We start from the raw sequence: 18459 nt of genomic DNA, 5'->3' as shown, positions 1-18459 counted from the left end.
ACATAGGTGAGATCATACAGTATTTGTCTTTCTCTGTGTGACTTATTTCACTTAACATAATGCCTTCAAGGTCCATCCATGTTGTTGCAAATGGCAGCATTTTCTTCTTTTTGATGTCTGAATAATAGTCCACTGGATATATATGCCACCGTTTCTTTATCCATTCAGCTGGTGACGGATACTTGCATGTCTTGGCTATTGTAAACAATGCTGCAATGAACATGGGGGAACAAATATATCTCTTCTAGATAGTGATTTCATTTCCTTCAGACATATACCCACAAGTGGAATTGCTGGATCTTATGGTAGTTCTATTTTTAATTTTTTGAAGAACCTTCATACTGTTTTCCATAGTGGCTGCACGATTTTACGATCCCACCAACAGTGCATAAGAGCTCCTTTTCTCCACATCCTCCCCAACACTTTTTATCTCTTGTAGTTTTGATGACAGCCATTCTAACAGGTGTGAGGTGATCGCAAAACAATTTCTTAAAGATTCTTGACCACATCAGTATATGCCCAATATGATTAAACCAACTCACGCCTGCCTTAGGAAAGGAACCTTCTAGGATTATATGGAAGCCTTTGCACTGATTCTGAATTTTTTGATAGCTGTGGCTATTGTCGTCCCATCCCTGGGGTAAGCGGTTAGGATCTGCCCTGTGAGAGGTGGACTTCCCAGTGTCAATTACTCTGGGAAGAGGCAGAGCCTGAGATAAGAAATGAAAACTAGGAAGGAAAGACCTGGCAGAAATCTTCCCTCTTCAGGGCCTTAATCTATTTGATGCCTTGCCTCTACAACTAAATATGCTGATAGTCACTTCTGGGAGAGGGGGCTGGTGGTCTAGGCCAGAGAGGTAGCCTTGTAAGGGCCCAGTGAGGATGGGTCTCAGTATGCCATATCTAGTAGCAATTTTATGGGACTCTCAGGATTTTGTTAAAGGTCATAAACTCAACTTTCATCTACTATAGGGAATTAAGGACATGTTTCCAAGCTAAGGATGGAGTGGGAAATAGGAAAGCAGAGTGGGATAGCAGAGCTATCACAGTGCTGGCAGCAATGATTAGCAAGGTCCCCAAAGAAAAGGGAACCTTGGGACAGGAATCCAGGCATGAGAGCTAGGTTCACCTCACCATATGAAGATGGTGTCCTTTCCTGATCACCTCAGAAGAGGAAGCATTAATTTATAACTAGGAGACACAATGGGTTTCTTGCAAATCATCACAGGTTAAACAGATTTCCTGATACCGATAACACAGGATGATATTCAGTAGGTGAGCACTGTGATGACTGTCCAATGTTTATAGTCAGCATCCATTCTGATTGGCCAGAATCTGGTTGTCAACTATTTTGAGTCTCATCCTTCCAATAATAATACATGTCTCTCCACCTCAGTTTCTGCTATTGATTCCTAAGCCTTGGAGAACATTAACCTTTTTGTTAGTGCTTATCACAGATGCAGGAATGAATAAACACTATATTAATAAACTCTAAGCAATAGATGCCATTATTCCCACTTTATAGGCTAGAAAACCGAGGCTCAGAGAAAGAAATCACCCACAGATAGCCTGAGGCAGAGCCAGAATTTTATTCCAAAACAATTTTAAGATTGTATAGAAACAGTCCCTCTACTCTGGAAATCTACCCTCCTATGAAAGATAACATTGCAGGGAACAAGAAACTATGGGACTTGAAGGTAAATGCATCATTATCTCATAAAATATCAATATTAATATGGAAAAGACTGGTCCAATAAGCATGATTTTAATCCTACCCAACTCTCATGCTGCAATTACTGTCCAGCATTACCTGAATACCTAAAAAGCTTTTACATATATCTGTATGACAAGATACTAGTTCATGTCTTCAAATCCATGTGAACTATAAAACCAATTTAACCCTGTTTATTAAGAGAAAAGCCCCAGCATATATTCTATTAATGTGCACTGAATCCCTATGTGAATCTCACTTGATTAAAATATTATTACTATTAAAATATTATTACTATTATTACAAAAGACACAATTTAACAGATTTAAGGAAAAAAACTTGAATTCAACAACTTCCCCTCCGGTCATTTATTTAAACCTCTGACAAAACCTCTGTTCTAAGAAATTATTTCTTCTACTTTCTACTTAGAGAACAAATGAAAGTACATCTGAATTAAATTACCACTGCTGTGGAAACACTGAAACTCTAAATAAAAACTAGCAATCAAGACAAGATTATCTCAAAAGATGCTAGATTCCCTCAACACTGCCCATCATCAGGACAGTCTTTAAATGCCCTTTCTCATAGGCTATGCCAGTCATTAGTTGTAATTAAAGTTCTTGTTGAAATTGGCTTATATCTCTCTACATCTGAATCTTTTCAGGTACCGCTCATTTTCTCTTCTTCCTACTTATTATAAGAGACCAGACACTAGTCTGCTTCGAAATTTTACAGGTACTACATCTACATTAAGGTAATTCATCAAAGTAGTCTGAATGCTGTAAAGATTATTTTTTTTAATGATACAGAATGTCACCAAATTCCCTTATTAGTAGGGTGGCTATTTAATTTATCATCCAAACCAGAACACTTGGTTCTGAAAGGGGGCATTATCAAAAATAGCAACAGGCACAGTCAGGACTGTCCCAGCAAACTGACACATATTGCCACCCTACTTCTTAAAGAACCAAACACTGCGCTTAAAAGCCAAAAGTGTCAAAAAAGTGAAATAAGGTTCATGGTGGGAAAGGGGGCAGAGTGGGTTCATGTGTGAATAGGAAGTCAGAAGAGTCCAATCAGAAGGTCAAGAGAAAGTTGCATTCTCTCTTAGGCACCCAAACGCAATGGCATTTCCAGATTACATAAACACAGCTCCTCCCCACCTTGGATATTAAAAGGGTTTGTACATATGAATCAAGTCTGTCATATGTCGTGTGCTCTCCTTATTTATTTATCGGTTTATTTTACGGCTACCCTCACACTCCTCCTCGATGTTACCTTATCTCCCACCCACACCCCACAACCCACAAGCTTCCTTTCCCCTCTCTTCCTTATTTTATGTCTCATCACTGAACCAATAAATCAGAATTCCTAGGAACTTGCTACATACCAGGCACTGTGCTAAGTCCTCCTACATAAAATAGGGATCCCAAAACTGAATTTGATTCAGTCCTTGCCAGCTCATTGTTCAAATTTTTATTCACCACGCTTTGTTTAAAACTCAATACAGGGGACTTCCCTGGTGGCACAGTGGTTAAGACTCCACGCCCTCAATGTGGGGGTCCCGTGTTCAATGCCTGGTCAGGGAACTAGATCCCACATGCCTGCCACAACTAAAAGTTCGCATGCCACAACTAAGGAGCCAGTGAGCTGCAACTAAGGAGCCCGTGAGGCGCAACTAAGACCCGGCGCAACCACATAAAAAACAAACAAACAAAAAAAACTCAATACCATTTCACTCCAGCCTCCATTTCTGCATGTCCTAAGCAGCCCAACCAAGGAGTACAGTTGCCAAGTCTCCTAGTGAAGTCACCTCTCTATTTGTTTGTAGATAATTTAGTACAGTATATACATTGATATAAAAGAAGAATAAACTAAACAGCTTTCATTAAGGCGTCAAAATTCCCACACCTTAAAAAAACTTTATAAAAGCTCTTCTGCTCTCCTAACCAAGACACGGCAGCTTTTGGAGGGGAACACTCTTTTTTGCATACCTTTTTCCTCCTTGAAGCTGGTGAAAGATTATGTCTTGCCCACCACTGAATTTCCAGCACCTTGCAGAGTGTCTAGCACAAAATAGACACTCAATAAATATCTGTTGAATAAATGAATGAATGACGGGCTCATGGTTAATGACTTTTTTTTTTATGTCAACACCTCAAGATCTTTGCTCCATTGATCAACTCCTCTCTCAAAAGGCAGTCTCCCCCCGCCTCCCCCGCCTCCCCACCACAGTAACAGCTTTGGAGTCAGCCAAAAACCCCAGATCAAATCCCAGCCACTTAATAGCAATGAAACCCTGGGCAAGTTTTCTAATCATTCTCTACGCCTTATTTTTCTTACCTATAAAATAGAGATAGCACTATCAAGTTTGCTAGGTTTTTGCGGTATTTGTGAGATTTGAAAACAGTTTATGTCAAGGGCCAGGCAGGAACCCGCTAAATGTGTGTCAGATGAAAGAATAAATTGCCATTCTATTCTGTGGCTCCAGGTCAAAATGTAACCATCAAACTGTAATTTGCCAAGGCTGATCTTCATTTAACAACAGATATGCATCAGAAGTGGTAACACACAACTGGAGTCTGTCTGCTATGGAACATCAAAGGGAGAGTTTAACATCTGCTTTTAAATGCAGGAGAACAACAATTAGTGCACAAGTAAAAGGGAAAGGTATACAATCCGATTTTATTTTCCGCACCAGGGTATCCATGTATTAAGGGATTACCAGCTTACAGCAGACTAAAGCTCTTTTGCAAGGGTCACTTAGTGGGGGGAGGTAACCCTGGAAATGGTTTTTAAATTCAGCATTTATTGATAGCTCCTGCTTTTCACCATCAAGAAGGTACAGGCCAAGTCTGCCCTTCCTTCAAAGTGCAAAACTAAGCAATCAAAAACTACAAGAATAAGACTGAGGCTGAAGAGTATTTTTACCCAACTTGTTAGCAATCGAAGATATTAAACCTCAAAAGGGAATAACATCATGAATCTTTGTGCAACTTGAAATTTAGGAAATGTATGCCTGTGATGGACGGGACACTTTGTTTTCACTGTAGAGCCACGTTCTGAGACCCATTCTCCTGCTGTCAGGCCGAGCAGCAGCCGTGGGAATAAGCAGCTCCCTGTGCTTTATTTCTAGCACACCTGAATCTGCCATCAACTGTGGCCATGACAGCTATTTACGGGCCCTTACTTCCCCCTTTTCCAGTAACAGCGGCAGAGACAAGCTATGAAACTTCCCCAGGGTTTGCTTTCCTTCCTCACAGCTCTCTTGGAAGATGAAAGAAACCCCAGCGTTTTTCAAAGCCCAGAGGCAATGTTGATCTTGAGTAACATTTTCTATTTTCTTAAAAGACGTCGTTTCCTACTCTCCTCCAGCATATGTGGAACATAAAGCAAAGCCTAAACTACGTGCTTAGAGTTCAGGAAAATAAATGCAGTAGGTACAAGAGAACGTGAACTCTGGTTTAAAAACAGCAAAGGGTTAGGGATAAACACGGGCTGTAATACTGAACGGTCAAGTTCTGTCCTACGAGCTCACAGTTTTGGCCTCCTTTTAAAGAGTGTCTGAGCAAAAGTGGCTCCCATCTGAAAACGGATATTTCTTCCCTAAATTCCCAGTGAACCAAGTACACGAACCTATTATAACAACCTGTTTTCTTATCCATCTTCCTTTTACAGATGCTTTCTTGTCATGAGTCAGAGTTCATAAACCAAGAAACTAGGGTGCAAACCTAGGCAGCCTGACCCCAACGGTCTCCCATAATATGCCCTGAACCAGAAAAGTACTTCTGTTTGTTGTCTAAATCTGAAACCAGCCAGGACCAACAGGAGTAACCGTCAACACAAGGGCTCCACATATTTTCACAAACTGAGGTCCTTACCTGCATGAATGATGGTGTAGTATTTTTTATGGACTCAAAAATATCATTTAAGACAGTTTTATACCTGCCATAGCAATGAAGCAGCAAGCACAGCTTTACAGCCTCCAAAAGGGCTTACAAGAAGTGCATTTTAGTCTCAGCTTCAGTTTTGGACAGCAAGTCACAAGATAAAATGGCAATTAGGAATTTCCTGAAACTTTAGAGATCAATCTAGATATCAAACAACTAAATAGATAAATAAATAAACAAATATCAAACTAAAATCCAATTACCCCCATTTAAGTAACACTTGATATAACTTCAACAGAAGCTTTACATATATAATTTTAAAACACTGAATTCCAAGGGACAAAATATCTTAGAGATTATTCATCTTATCAATGCAAATTTTATTGAGCAAAGAGTTATGAAAGACAAAAAATAAAAAAGTGAATGAGACTGGATCCCAGGCCTCAAGACCTTACAGTCTATTAAACATTATGTAAATAACTATAACCCAATTCAAGTTAAAAACAATAAAAGATAAAATCAGAATATACTATCAGAGAGACTGAAGTAGGGTATTAAGCGAGTTTGACACACAGAAAGGATTACTTCTGATCATAGCACAGTGGTTAAGAGCATAAACATGAGAGTCATACAGACCTGAGTTCAAGTCTTGACCACTCCACTCCCTAGCTATGTGACATTAGACAAGTTATTTAACCTCACTGAGCCTCAGTTTCAAAATCTTTATAATGGGGTGATAACACCTACCTCTCAGAACTGATATATAGAATTAAATAAGATGAAATATGTAAAACTCTTACTACAATTCCCAGCACACTCCCAGGGTTAATTGCTAGCAGTGGCTTCCAGTCCCAGACCTATTATTTCTCCAACTCACATGCCTAGCTACTCCTCTTACCAATGCTCTTTAATTGCTCTGGTCCAATGCCCTGCTAGATCCTACTACCAACTCTTCTTTAAAGATGAAGAGATGGACTTTGAGAAAATGGGGAACATGCCCAATGCCACACAGACTCCTGACTCCTCGGGAAAAGACTGCCCCTTCCTCAGCAGGCCCATAGCATTTGTGAATCCATCTTCCCTACAAGCTCACCAGAGTCAGATGGATACCTCATGGGCTTTAAAGTTAGATGGATCACAGTTAGAATCCTAACTCAAACCTTTTCTAGCCGTGTGAATGCTGGAGAGTTACTTTCCCCCGAGTTTCAATAATCCCTACCCTAAGAATTACTGTGACAATCTAGTGACTCACTACTATGACTTCCACACTGGTTCAGACAGCAGAGCCAGTCTAAGGGCAGAATATCAGAAATCTTGGTATATTTAACTGTACCACATGAACCAAGAATTATTCTACTAGGAGAAATTACAACTGCATTATATACATACTGCTTCCCAAATACTATGTGTGTGTGTGTGTGTGTGTGTGTGTGTGTATACCTGTGTACAAATATATACACACATGTTTTTTAAATCATTGCTCTAAGTTTATTGATTAAATGCTTGTTATTCATTGACTTTTTTTTTCCTATTTGCTAATTTAACTTAACAAGTAGTAGCAGGTACCAAAAGTTCAGGAAAATATAATGGAAAAAAAAACGCTTAAGGATTAGAAAATTCTATTCATGATTTATTTTGGAAGGGGTGGGTCAATGAATATCATTACTGAATGTTAGTGGTCAAACGCCTCATTTGAATATATCCAGAATATCACATGATACACACTGAATACATGTTATTTGAATCTGAATTTGAAACTCAAATTAAGTTCCCTGAAAGCAAGAGCATATCTCATTCATCTCTGTATAAGGAGCTCCTAACACAGTGCCTGGCACATGGTAGTTGTGCAAAAAATGCTGGCTTAATAAATGAACCTAAAATTGAGAAGGCATGCAAAGGTCTATAATACATTTTGCATCTCCAATTAATTTGGATTTCAATTTGCTCCAATAAATTATATTCCAAAGTCTATGAAATGTTCCTTCTGTACCCATCACCTCATCTGAGATATTAAGAGCTTCTTGGGAGGAAGAAATACATGGGTAGAATCCTTCCTTAGGCACAGAAATATTGATGAAGACAGCTAAGCGGGAGGAAGATGTCACCTGCAGTCTTGTAATATAACAAAGGGACCAAAGAAGACACAAGCTTTATACACAGTACCTGTCGAACAGTGACATTTACCATCTTGAACACATATTTAGTCCCACAAGCCTCCTGTTCAGAACATGTCTGGTTACAGTAAACACAGTAGAGATTGTAGAAGGTGAATCCTAGTCTATTCTCTGCTCACAGATGAAAAACCCACACCATATATTTCACATATTTATACTCCCTTCTAACTGAAAGCCAGGATCACCTAAAATTAAACAAAAAGCTAAGATTCAACTGTTTCTCTTTCACTAAAAATGATATTGTAGACAAATATTTATTAGCATGGGAATTCATTATTTATTAAGTGGAAAAGAAAGGATACCAAATAATTTGTAGCATATACTACTCTGATAGTATTAACATAAAAATAAACATAAATATGTATTAAACAGGATAATAAAATACAAGCTATTTTCTACTTCTTTTAAAATAATCCATGGCTAATTTTTCAAAAGTGCATCCACATTTTGTCAATATTATAGATTCAAGTTTCCACAAACCTACTTCAAACAATTAAATAAAACACTTGAAACAAGGAAGTCTTTGAAAACATATTTGTGATTAAGAAAAAAATAGAAGTAGAGGAAACTGGGAGTTAAAAGGAAGTGTGGGGTCTTCCCTGGTGGCGCAGTGGCTGAGAGTCTGCCTGCCAATGCAGGGGTCACGGGTTCGGGCCCTGGTCCGGGAAGATTCCACACGCCATGGAGCGGCTGGGCCCGTGAGCCATGGCCACCGAGCCTGCGTGTCCGAAGCCTGTGCTGCGCAACGGGAGAGGCCACAACAGTGAGAAGCCCACGTACAGCAAAAAAAAAAAAAAGGAAGTGTGGTGGTTGTTTAGGGTTCTGAATTTTCCCTAAAATTGCACTAACCTCCCCCAAAATAAGTCACCAATTCATTTAAGTACCCCTTATAGTTTTCAAAGTACTGTCAGAAACATTCACCTGTGACTTTTGTAAATTTCAGAAGGGACTTCCCTCCATCTCCCCCCACTCTGCCCTCTCCCTTAATGTTTACTTCCATATAACTAGTTCTTCAGCACTAGATTTATACAGAGCATACCTATGCATTATAACCACCTCCTTTTTAACTTAAAAGTCAACTATGAACATCCTTCTGTGCATATAAATTTTCACCTATGACATCAATTTCAGTAAACAGGGATCCTTCTGCCATAGTCCCTTTGGTAACACAGGGACTGTCTTTAGCTTACTGTGGTGATCAAAAGTCCTACTGATGCCTTGCTTCTACAAAATGGAAAAGTAACTTTTACAGCAATATCACAAAGGGAATATTTTGGTGTAATGGAAGGAAAATATTTCACCAGGGACTATATTAAATTTTAAAGAAATGCTAAATTATTTGAAAGGCAGTTTAAGTAGCTCACTTTCTGGGGCTAAGTTGTATTTCCAATCTAAACACCACTGCAAATATTGAGATCCTAATGGCCAGAGAATTAATCTTTTGCTCTTTTCGTTCTACTTCTGTGGACAGACTGGTGACTTCCAACATAATCCTCTTTCAAATACCCTTCCAGGATGGAATAAATATCCTTTATTTTAAGGTTAATATGTGAATACAAGGCTAAAAAATTCAACTAAATATATTGCTATCATTTTTTTTTTAATTCCACTGACAATAGTATTTCACTACTGCAAATGTTTCACTGTAACAAAAAAAAATGTTTTTGGAGAAAATTTTCGAAGTCCTTGCTTTCACTGGATTTATATTTTAGCAGAGACTTGATGGCTCTCAGAAACTGTTTTCGTGGTGTGTGTATACTCTGTGTGTGTGTGTAATATTTTTTCGGTACATCTTATTTAACTTCAAAACAGCTTCATAATTAAAGACCCTTACCTTATTAAAATTATTTCAAATAACACACAATTTAGTTATAAATAAATTTACACTACAAACAATATAACAATAAAATCTGATCTTACTGTTTAATGCTTCTATGGAACTTCTAGAGTATAGTTCTTTTCTGTCTTGTTTTGTTTTAGGAATGTTTCAACTACCTCATTTGTACTGTCAGAAATGTAGAGGAGCTGCAATACACAAAGAATACAAAGTTTAGAAAACTATCTAGTGATGTAATGAGCAAACAGTTCCTACTGTCAATGATATTGCTTCCGGAATACACCAGAAAGGAGGTGTGTGTGAATGCACGTGCGTGAGTGCGTATGTGTATGTGTGTTGTTTCGCTTACATTCTTATGGGCCACTCACATTTCCAAGTACTACCTACAAAAAAGTAGACTGTATTATTTTTAGGGCCCATTTTACCTTTCTCTTCAAAAAGATGAGGGAAATAAACTGACCTTTATGGCACCAAACAATTTTTTCTACAAGACAGTCAAGCCATTCACACAGGTTTCTCAATTAAACTATCTTAGAGTTTCTCGAAAAAGTTATAAAACAATAAAACTGACAGATGCATCAATTCTTCCAAAACCAAGCTACATGAGGGACTTACTGAACAAGTGATTCCACATTTTATTTTCCTTTCCAGACAAGAAAAGAACCAAATGGATTACATTCTTATTCTAAAAAATTCAGAACCGAAGAGCTTATCTAAAAGTCTAAAACTCCTGAAGCTCAGAAAACTGGACTCACTTTTCTGTCACACCATATTACACTGTCTTACCTTTAGAGTTTAATTCATCTACTGAACACCTAATAAAGGTTTTATCACAACCTTGAGGACTCAGTTTATGAAATCACAAAGAAATGGCACATTGCAGAAAGTCATCCTAATCTCCTGAAAGGTTGTTTTATTTTTTTTTAAACGTCTCCTGAGTCCCTTTCCATGTTTCAAGTCTGTAAGAGCATATAAAACTTACAAGGCCAGGAAAGAAAGGAAGTAGAAAAGCCACAGACAAACTGTTAACTTTCTGAGAGAAATGTAACAAAATTTTTAAAAAGCAAATTAGAAAATTACTTACTTTTCCCAGGTCTTTGGTACAAAGCTCAGAAGGCAATTTCCCTTTTCCCACAAAGTCTTGTTAATTAATAGCAATCACTCAATGAGGTCAGGCAGCCCGAATATATCTAGAAATTGTGTAGAGACAAAAAGTTGACATTCAAAGTCAGATTAGAAATTAAAAATCAAAACACCCCTGCTATTCACAGCCTCTGCAAAACACTGCTATTCACAGCCTCTGCATAATTAAAATACAGATTTCATTGGACTACCTAAATGATGAGCTATATTAGCTTTTCTTTCAGAACAATACTAACAAGACTTGCTAAATCTAGATGGTGTTTTGATCTGTCATCTAATTAAAGTTACTAAAGCCGGAATCAGCAAGGCTTGTTGGCAACCGTTCACGATAAAAATGTCCTTCTCAGGGAGTTCTAAAAAGCAACTTAGGGAGGATGTGGACTTCTAATTATACTGTGACTTGGGAGGGAAGGTCTTCCGAAATCATGCTTGCTTGCCTCACCTTCCAAAGATGAGCTCATCTCACAAACAGAGAAGCAGTTGTAAATAGAAGTGAACAATAACAACTTAAAGAAATTCATCAACAAAAAAAAAAAAAAAGAAATTCATCAACAACTTGTAAATGCCCTTCAGATGTATCCATTGAAGCACACTTCACTTTTGCAGGTGGGAATGAGGAGAGGCGTGTTGACTTTTTTTAAAAAATCAATTTATTTATTTATTTATTTTGGCTGCACTGGGTCTCTGATGCTCTGCGCGGGCTTTCTCTAGAGTTGCAGTGAGCGGGGGCTACTCTTCGTTGCGGTGCGCGGGCTTCTCACTGTGGTGGCTTCTCTTGTTGTGGAGCACGAGCTCTAGGTGTGTAGGCTTCAGTAGTTGCAGCACGCGGGCTTGGTAATTGTGGCTCACGGGCTTAGTTGCTCCGAGGCATGTGGAATCTTCCCGGACCGGGGCTTGAACCCACGTTCCCTACATTGGCAGGCAGATTCTTAACCACTGCGCCAACAGGGAAGTCCCAATTTTTTTCTAATAAAACAGAAAATCCGAAAATTCTGCATGATGATAATCTCACTTAAAACATAAGTTACTTCCCCCAACAATGCTGTGAATGAATACATAGGTAATACATCATTCATAAGATAAACGAGTTTAAGTAGGTGTAACAGATGCCACAGGTACACCATAACCTAAAGTCTGTGCACCTGTCAGCCTCTCCCACACTGGGCCGCACGTTAGATGTAATTCTAAGAAGCGTGATAAATTCATTTAAAAGCCATAAGAGATTGAGAAATAGGTCCTTTAGGAGGAGGCAGGAAGCACTGCCACGGTAGGCAGTCAGAATCCCACAGGCATCAATAGTCATCATTTATTATTACTGTCATTGTTACTGTTACAGTTTAGAGTCACTATTACAATGTTATTGTTACACTTACACAGTATCCACTCGCAAGCCAGATTCTTCTCTAAGTGTTTTTACATGTATTAACTCCATTTAGGATAGAGACAAGCAGAAATATCCCCTAGACATCACCCTGGTGCCACACAGTACACTCAGTTCTCCTATAACACTCGTGTTTGTTCCAAGGTTGATACAGTAGGGAGCAACTTGAGCGTAACTTGATTTTCACATTTGTTTAGGTATGATTTCACTGCAAGAAACATTAGGTAATAGCAGAAGATTGCACGGGGCGGAACCCAGCTGTCTAAGGATACACAAAAGGCACAAAACCCACGCCTCAAATATCTGTTGGCGATCTCAGTCCCCCCGACATGTGCCGAGCCACAGCCCTCCAAGCTGGGTGCCCCAACTTTCCTTCTGATTTCAGGTAACCCTCTTTCCACCACTTCACAGTGACGCATAAACTGCAACCCTTCCAGGGCCTCAGTCCACAGGAAATGTCACGACTTTCTCAAGGTAAAATGCCATATTTAGTGCACTTTTTATCTATTTACTTCTTGACCAACTAATATGTGTAAAACTGTGCTCCGATTTTTATTCAGTTCCCATCTTACTTTTTTTTAATGTGTCACTGATAAAGGTATTTTTTTAATTTATTCTTGGCTGTGTTGGGTCTTCGTTGCTGTGTGTGGCTTTCTCTAGTTGTGGCGAAAGGGGGCTACTCTTTGTTGAGGTGTGCGGGCTTCTCATTGCGGTGGCTTCTCTTGTTGCAGAGCACGGGCTCTAGGTGCGCAGGCTTCAGTAGTTGTGGCACGTGGGTTCAGTAGTTGTGGCCTGTGGGCTCTAGAGCGCAGGCTCAGTAGTTGTGGCGCATGGGCTTAGTTGCTCTGCGGCATGTGGGATCTTCCCGGACCAGGGCTTGAACCCGTGTCCCCTGTGATTCAGTCAGCTGTGGCCAGGTCGGCAGGGCCATGTGACAGGCTTTCCTCACAAATGGCTCTACGAGTCGTGCAGGTAACCTGCTAGTGTTGGAGGGTCTCCTGCAGAGGCGGGCGGTGGCTGTGTCTCACCATGGGGACAAGGACACTGGCAGCAGAAGTTCTGGGAAGTACTCCTCGGCGTGAGCCCTCCCAGAGTCTGCCATCAGCCCCACCAAAGAGCCCAGGTAGGCTCCAGTGCTGGGCTGCCTCACTGATAAAGGTTTTTGAGTGTTATGTCCCTGATCCTACTTTTCCCTTAAGCACTGGGGGGTTTACTGCATAGCATAGTGGTTTTTAGAAACACATATATTGCATTTTAGCAGAACTGACTGTATAATAACTAGTGTTTACAAGGATGCTTATATGTTGTGTGTTTTGTTTTGTTTTTCGGGGTTTTTTTGGCCATGCCACATGGCTTATGGGGTCTTAGTTCCCCGACCAGGGATCGAACCCAGCCCCATGCAGTGAAAGCGCTGAGTTTTAACCACTGGACCACCAAAGGAAGTCCCAGGACGCTTGTGATTTAGACCAGAGGGGTTAAATTATGATTTTCAAATACTTTCATTATGTTAAAGAGGATAGCAACATATGTAATTTAATTTTAGAAAGAATCACACTCACATACTTTACAATAACCTAGTATGGACACTTTTAAGGGTGTTTCAGTTACGTGAAAAATTTATTTATGAGAAGTTCTGTAATGGTGTTGTTAGATAAATGAAGCGTTACTGCACCATTCCGGACAGCCCAACATGATGGTGTTATAAAGATACAATCCTTGCAGACAAGAGGACTTAGCCAGAATTGCTAGAGAGGAGAAACTGAATTACTTGTCATTCCTTGAAACCAATAAATTTTTAAAAGATTAAAGTTATCCGTAAAAAAAAGTCCAAGATATACATAAAGATATGTACAAAGAAGTTTTCCATTAAAGTAATAACATTTTAAGCAATTTAAAAATATAAATATTCAGCAATGGATAAAGTTTTTTAAAATCTTTAAGATTAATAAAATGAGAAAATGTTTTTAAGCAGTGTTCATTGGGAATGCAGACTATAAGATGATTTGTTCCATATGATCTCAATTTTGTTTAAAAGTATCTATACCTAGAAAAAAAGACTAGAATGAAAAAAGTCAACATTTGTGTATAGTTGCTAATTAGAGATAACAGAATAAGGATAGAATAATTTTTATTTTCTTTGCATTTTCCTGTGGTTCCCAAATCTTCCACAATAATCATACCTACTTTTATAGTTAGAAATAATCATATGCTATATAAAAATAGGACTAAGGCATTTGGTGGGGGAAAAAAACCTCTTTTTATCCCCACTTTAATTCTGAATGTGACTCCAGCCCAAGAACAAGGGTACCAGATGCTTCCTCCACAGGTATTAACAGATCCAGTCACAGAAAGTATTTTCTATCTCATAATTCAAGGGCAAATACATCCCAAAAGATGTTCAAAGTATATAAATCCGTTTTAGAGGCCAAAATATAATTTGCTTTTACTGGCTAAAACAGTTATAGATTTAGTAAAATCCAGATGAAAGAAGACTTTTAATTATATAATTGCATATTAGCTGTCTTAATGTCTGAAAGAAATTTAGTTATGAATGAAGAAATTGTGCTCTGGATAAAGCTCCTTTCAAACAAGATCAAGATTAAAGAAATACAAGAAGCAATGGATTCGGTTGTGGGGATGAGTGCCTCACTCGGGGAGTTTTTGATAGAAAGTAAGAAAGAGATATTGATCTTTACGACCTCCAAAAGAACTCAGCTGTCTTAAAAATTTTCCCAATAACCATAAAACTGGACTTTGAAAATAATCCATTTGCCAAAAACGGTGACTCCTTATTAGTCATCAGTCTGCTTAGTTTAATCCCATGCACTGAAATTGCATAAGAACTAAATGGTGAAACTTCAATACTCTGAAGTCAAGGGCCAGTGTGGAACAATTTGGCCACCACACAACCCGAGTTCACTTACCTGTACTGGCCAGCAGCACATTTAAAGGATGTGCCCCTTTCCATCTTCAGCGTAGCATTACTCACATCAAATACCCAGTAACTATTTGGTGTAGAGCAATTGCTTTAGTACCACTCTCCATTCTCAAGAATGCACTGAGGATTAGAAATCAGTGATTGTGTGTGTGTGCGTGGTTTTGTTTTATAAAATTATAAAGCATCTGTAACATGCAGTGCATACATCTGAATGATAACCATATTCCTGCTGTACAAAGTATAGATGTACTAGTCTCTGTTTTGTTTTGTTTTTTACTTCCCAAAATGCTGACTTCAATGGAAAACAAACAAAAAACCCTTCTGTTTCAAATTTGCTTTTGTATTTTTAAGCATTTTCATAACTTCCCTATCAAATGGAAACAAAGCTACTGATTTCATGTTTTGTTTCACAGAACAGAAGAGGCAAATGAATATTTTAATTACGCTATCATATACAAGAAGAGATCACAGAGGTGATTCTGAGTTCCAGAAAAATCAGTTCAAGATCAGAGACTATCATTTTATCAAATGTATGTTGATTACTTTGGAAAATAACTGAAATTCTTGGCTTCTGTGTCTCACAAGTTGCTGCCTAAAATGCTGCACATATGCACCTTTAATAATTTGCAAGCAAGTATTATAATCAGCAAATAAATTCAGATACTATTTTCAGTTAGGAGTGTTCAAAATAAAAACTATGAATTTTAATTTTTAAAAGAAAACATGCAGAAATATACATCTACCTATATACACCTCACACTGACTCTGAAAATACAGAACACTTAGGAACTCTCAGTATGGAAACTGTATTTCTTAAATTGCTCTAAGAATTAGCATATGTATAGCTCAGGGGAATACACTCTCTTAGCATTACTGGATATAAAAAAGGGCAACCAATTTTCAGAGTCTACCTGGAAAATAAGCAGAAATTATTTTCTCAGGCTCTCTAGTCACTCTGTGGGCAGAATTCCAACATAATCTAAATTGGTCTTGGCACTATCTCACTCCCCCTTTTTGCATCACTACACCACCTCTGGTCCAAAGCCCAATGACCTTCTCTTTCGACGGCCTCCTCCTCTCATTGGTCCTTTCCTTCCAACTTCTAAACTTCCAATGACTCCGTGGCAATATTTCAGCAGAAGCTGGGGAATGGGGGAGTTTCAACAAATGATTAAGGAATTTTAACTTTCTCTGGATTATATGCATTTTTAAAGAAAAGTCTGAGTACCCAGATCTTGTTTTTCTAAGCACCATAGCTCACTGGAGAAATAGTTGGGTCCAGGCCCGGGGGTAAGGAAAGTACAATATAAGCCTAGAACATCAAAATATGCCAGGAAGGAAGAAGTGCTCAAATATGAATGCAGACATGACAGAAGGACACAGGAGCTGCCTTGAAGGGGCTCCCACTGGCCAAATGTGGTACAATTTGAACAACAAAAAGGATGATACGGATAAATTATAACACACTCAATTTTTAAAAAAGGAACCATAAATCCACAGATATTCATGGAAAGGGGGATAGTGGAAAGCTCTTTTTTACAAAGAAAGCCAGCTAATAAACACCAAAGGAAAAGCAGAAATAGAAAATCCCACTTTGCAACCACCAAGGCAATGATTGATTCAGTCAAGGGTCATTGATGGATGCTAAAACCATTAGGGAAAGGGTTGCTATGGAACAGGATACTCACACAGCCTCAGAATACTTATTACTTATCACTTACCGAGGGGAAGGGGTATCTTTATAATGGAGAGCTCTGGCAGACCACCTTACCCAAGTGTTGGTTGCCACAATCAACTATAGGATAACCGAATGTCACGTCTCCACAGGGAGTATGTATGTCAAAAGGCTTAATCTGTATCTCATCATAAAGTAACAATCAAACAAATCCAGTACTTGTGGTACTTTCTCCAAGACAATTATCTTGGCATTTTCCAAGATATCAGTGCCATGAATGACAAAAATAAACAAAAACAGGGTGACTGTTCTGGATTAAAGCAAAAGAAGCAAAATGCAGTGAATGGCTGTTGATGAATCTTGGATGAGGAGAGGGGTTATAAAAAGACATTACTGGAATAACTGGGGAAATCTGAATCCGTATTATGGACTATGTGGGAGAATATTCTTGTGTTTGGGAGATACATATTAAAGTATTAATATTTCAGGTAAAGGGTCATGACCTCTATAACTAACTCAACCGGTTCAGCAAAACTGTTTTAAAGTGTATGTATACAGAGACAGAGAGACAAAAACAGAGAGAGACAGAGATAAAACAAATTTGGCAAAATGTTAGCATTTTATTTGGCAGGCTGATTGTAACCTCTAAAAGCCAGTAACTACGGTTACTTGTAGGCTGTGTCTATTCCATATGAAGAGAGATCATAAAGGAGCCTACAGTTGAAACCAACACAAATAGAAATAGAGATCACTGGTGTTAGAGCATTTAGTCCATTTTTCAGAAAACTTTTTCCAATGCATTTTTCTCCTGTAGCAATTAATGGTTATTAGTTGGGAGGAAGAAGATTTACAGAGAAAAAGAAACCCAAGGAAGAGGATAACAATGGATAAAAATTAGGCACAGATAATTTCAGTTCTCTTCCATACCTCTTCTTTGGAAGAAGAGGTAAGTTTCGAGGTTTAAAAAAATTGTGCATTGTTTTCCATCCTGGTGAGAAACCCTGGATAGATGTGTACCTTTCCAAAGAGCAAGAAAGAGTCCCTCTGCAAGAGGTATTCTGACCAAACACCAGGACCAGTGAAGCTGAGCACTTCATTTCATGCCCAGCCCTGGCTAAGCCTAGAACAGAGGGGCATGTGTCTGAATAACGAACATTCCATGTGGGCAAACTTGCATCCCAGAAGCGCAGCTTTCAGCAGCTGCCTCAAACTGAATGTGTTGGAAACAGAATTCTCCTCCACCAAACTTGATCCCTTGTTTCTATTACCTGTCTTCTCAGTCTATCCAGTCTCAAAAGTGCAGCTTCATCTTTCACTTTGGTTCCCATTGGCCCACTCTTCCTCATTCACATCCTCAGGGCCATACTGGCCACAAGGTCTCTCACAGTCCAGGTAGAAACAGCCTCTCTTTTCTCTGTTTCTCCTCAATACTTCTATCTATGGCATTCACTTGACACTTTTTAAATATCTTTGCCACAAGGTACTGATTCTGTACTCACTGTAGGCAAGAACTTTACTATGTTACCTCATTTAAAAATCACTGAGGGCCTTCCCTGGTGGCGCAGTGGTTAAGAATCCGCCTGCTGATGCAGGGGACACGGTTTCGAGCCCTGGTCTGAGAAGATTCCACATGCTGCGGAGCAACTAAGCCCGTGCGCCCCAACTACTGGGCCTGTGCTCTAGAGCCTGCGAGCCACAACTACTGAGCCC

The 18459-nt window shown here is 39.0% G+C and overlaps 1 protein-coding gene across 13 annotated transcripts in view; it reads right to left on the bottom strand.

Moving 5' to 3' along the window:
• The window catches only part of APBB2 (amyloid beta precursor protein binding family B member 2), a 369238-nt gene that overhangs the window by 253840 nt on the left and 96939 nt on the right, over positions 1–18459 (bottom strand). For 12 of the 13 annotated variants that reach the window (XM_024731651.1, XM_024731661.1, XM_024731662.1 and 9 more), the window contains one exon: positions 10697–10802. The gene's annotated coding sequence lies outside the window, so the exon portion shown is untranslated. Of the gene's footprint in view, positions 1–9695; positions 9744–10696; positions 10803–18459 lie in introns of those variants that run through there. The other variant, XM_024731659.1, reaches the window with a different exon arrangement.

Source organism: Neophocaena asiaeorientalis, unplaced genomic scaffold, assembly GCF_003031525.2.
Source record: "Neophocaena asiaeorientalis asiaeorientalis breed wild unplaced genomic scaffold, Neophocaena_asiaeorientalis_V1.1 scaffold39, whole genome shotgun sequence".
Lineage (NCBI taxonomy): Eukaryota > Metazoa > Chordata > Mammalia > Artiodactyla > Phocoenidae > Neophocaena > Neophocaena asiaeorientalis.
This window is presented reverse-complemented; position numbering and strand designations above follow the sequence as displayed.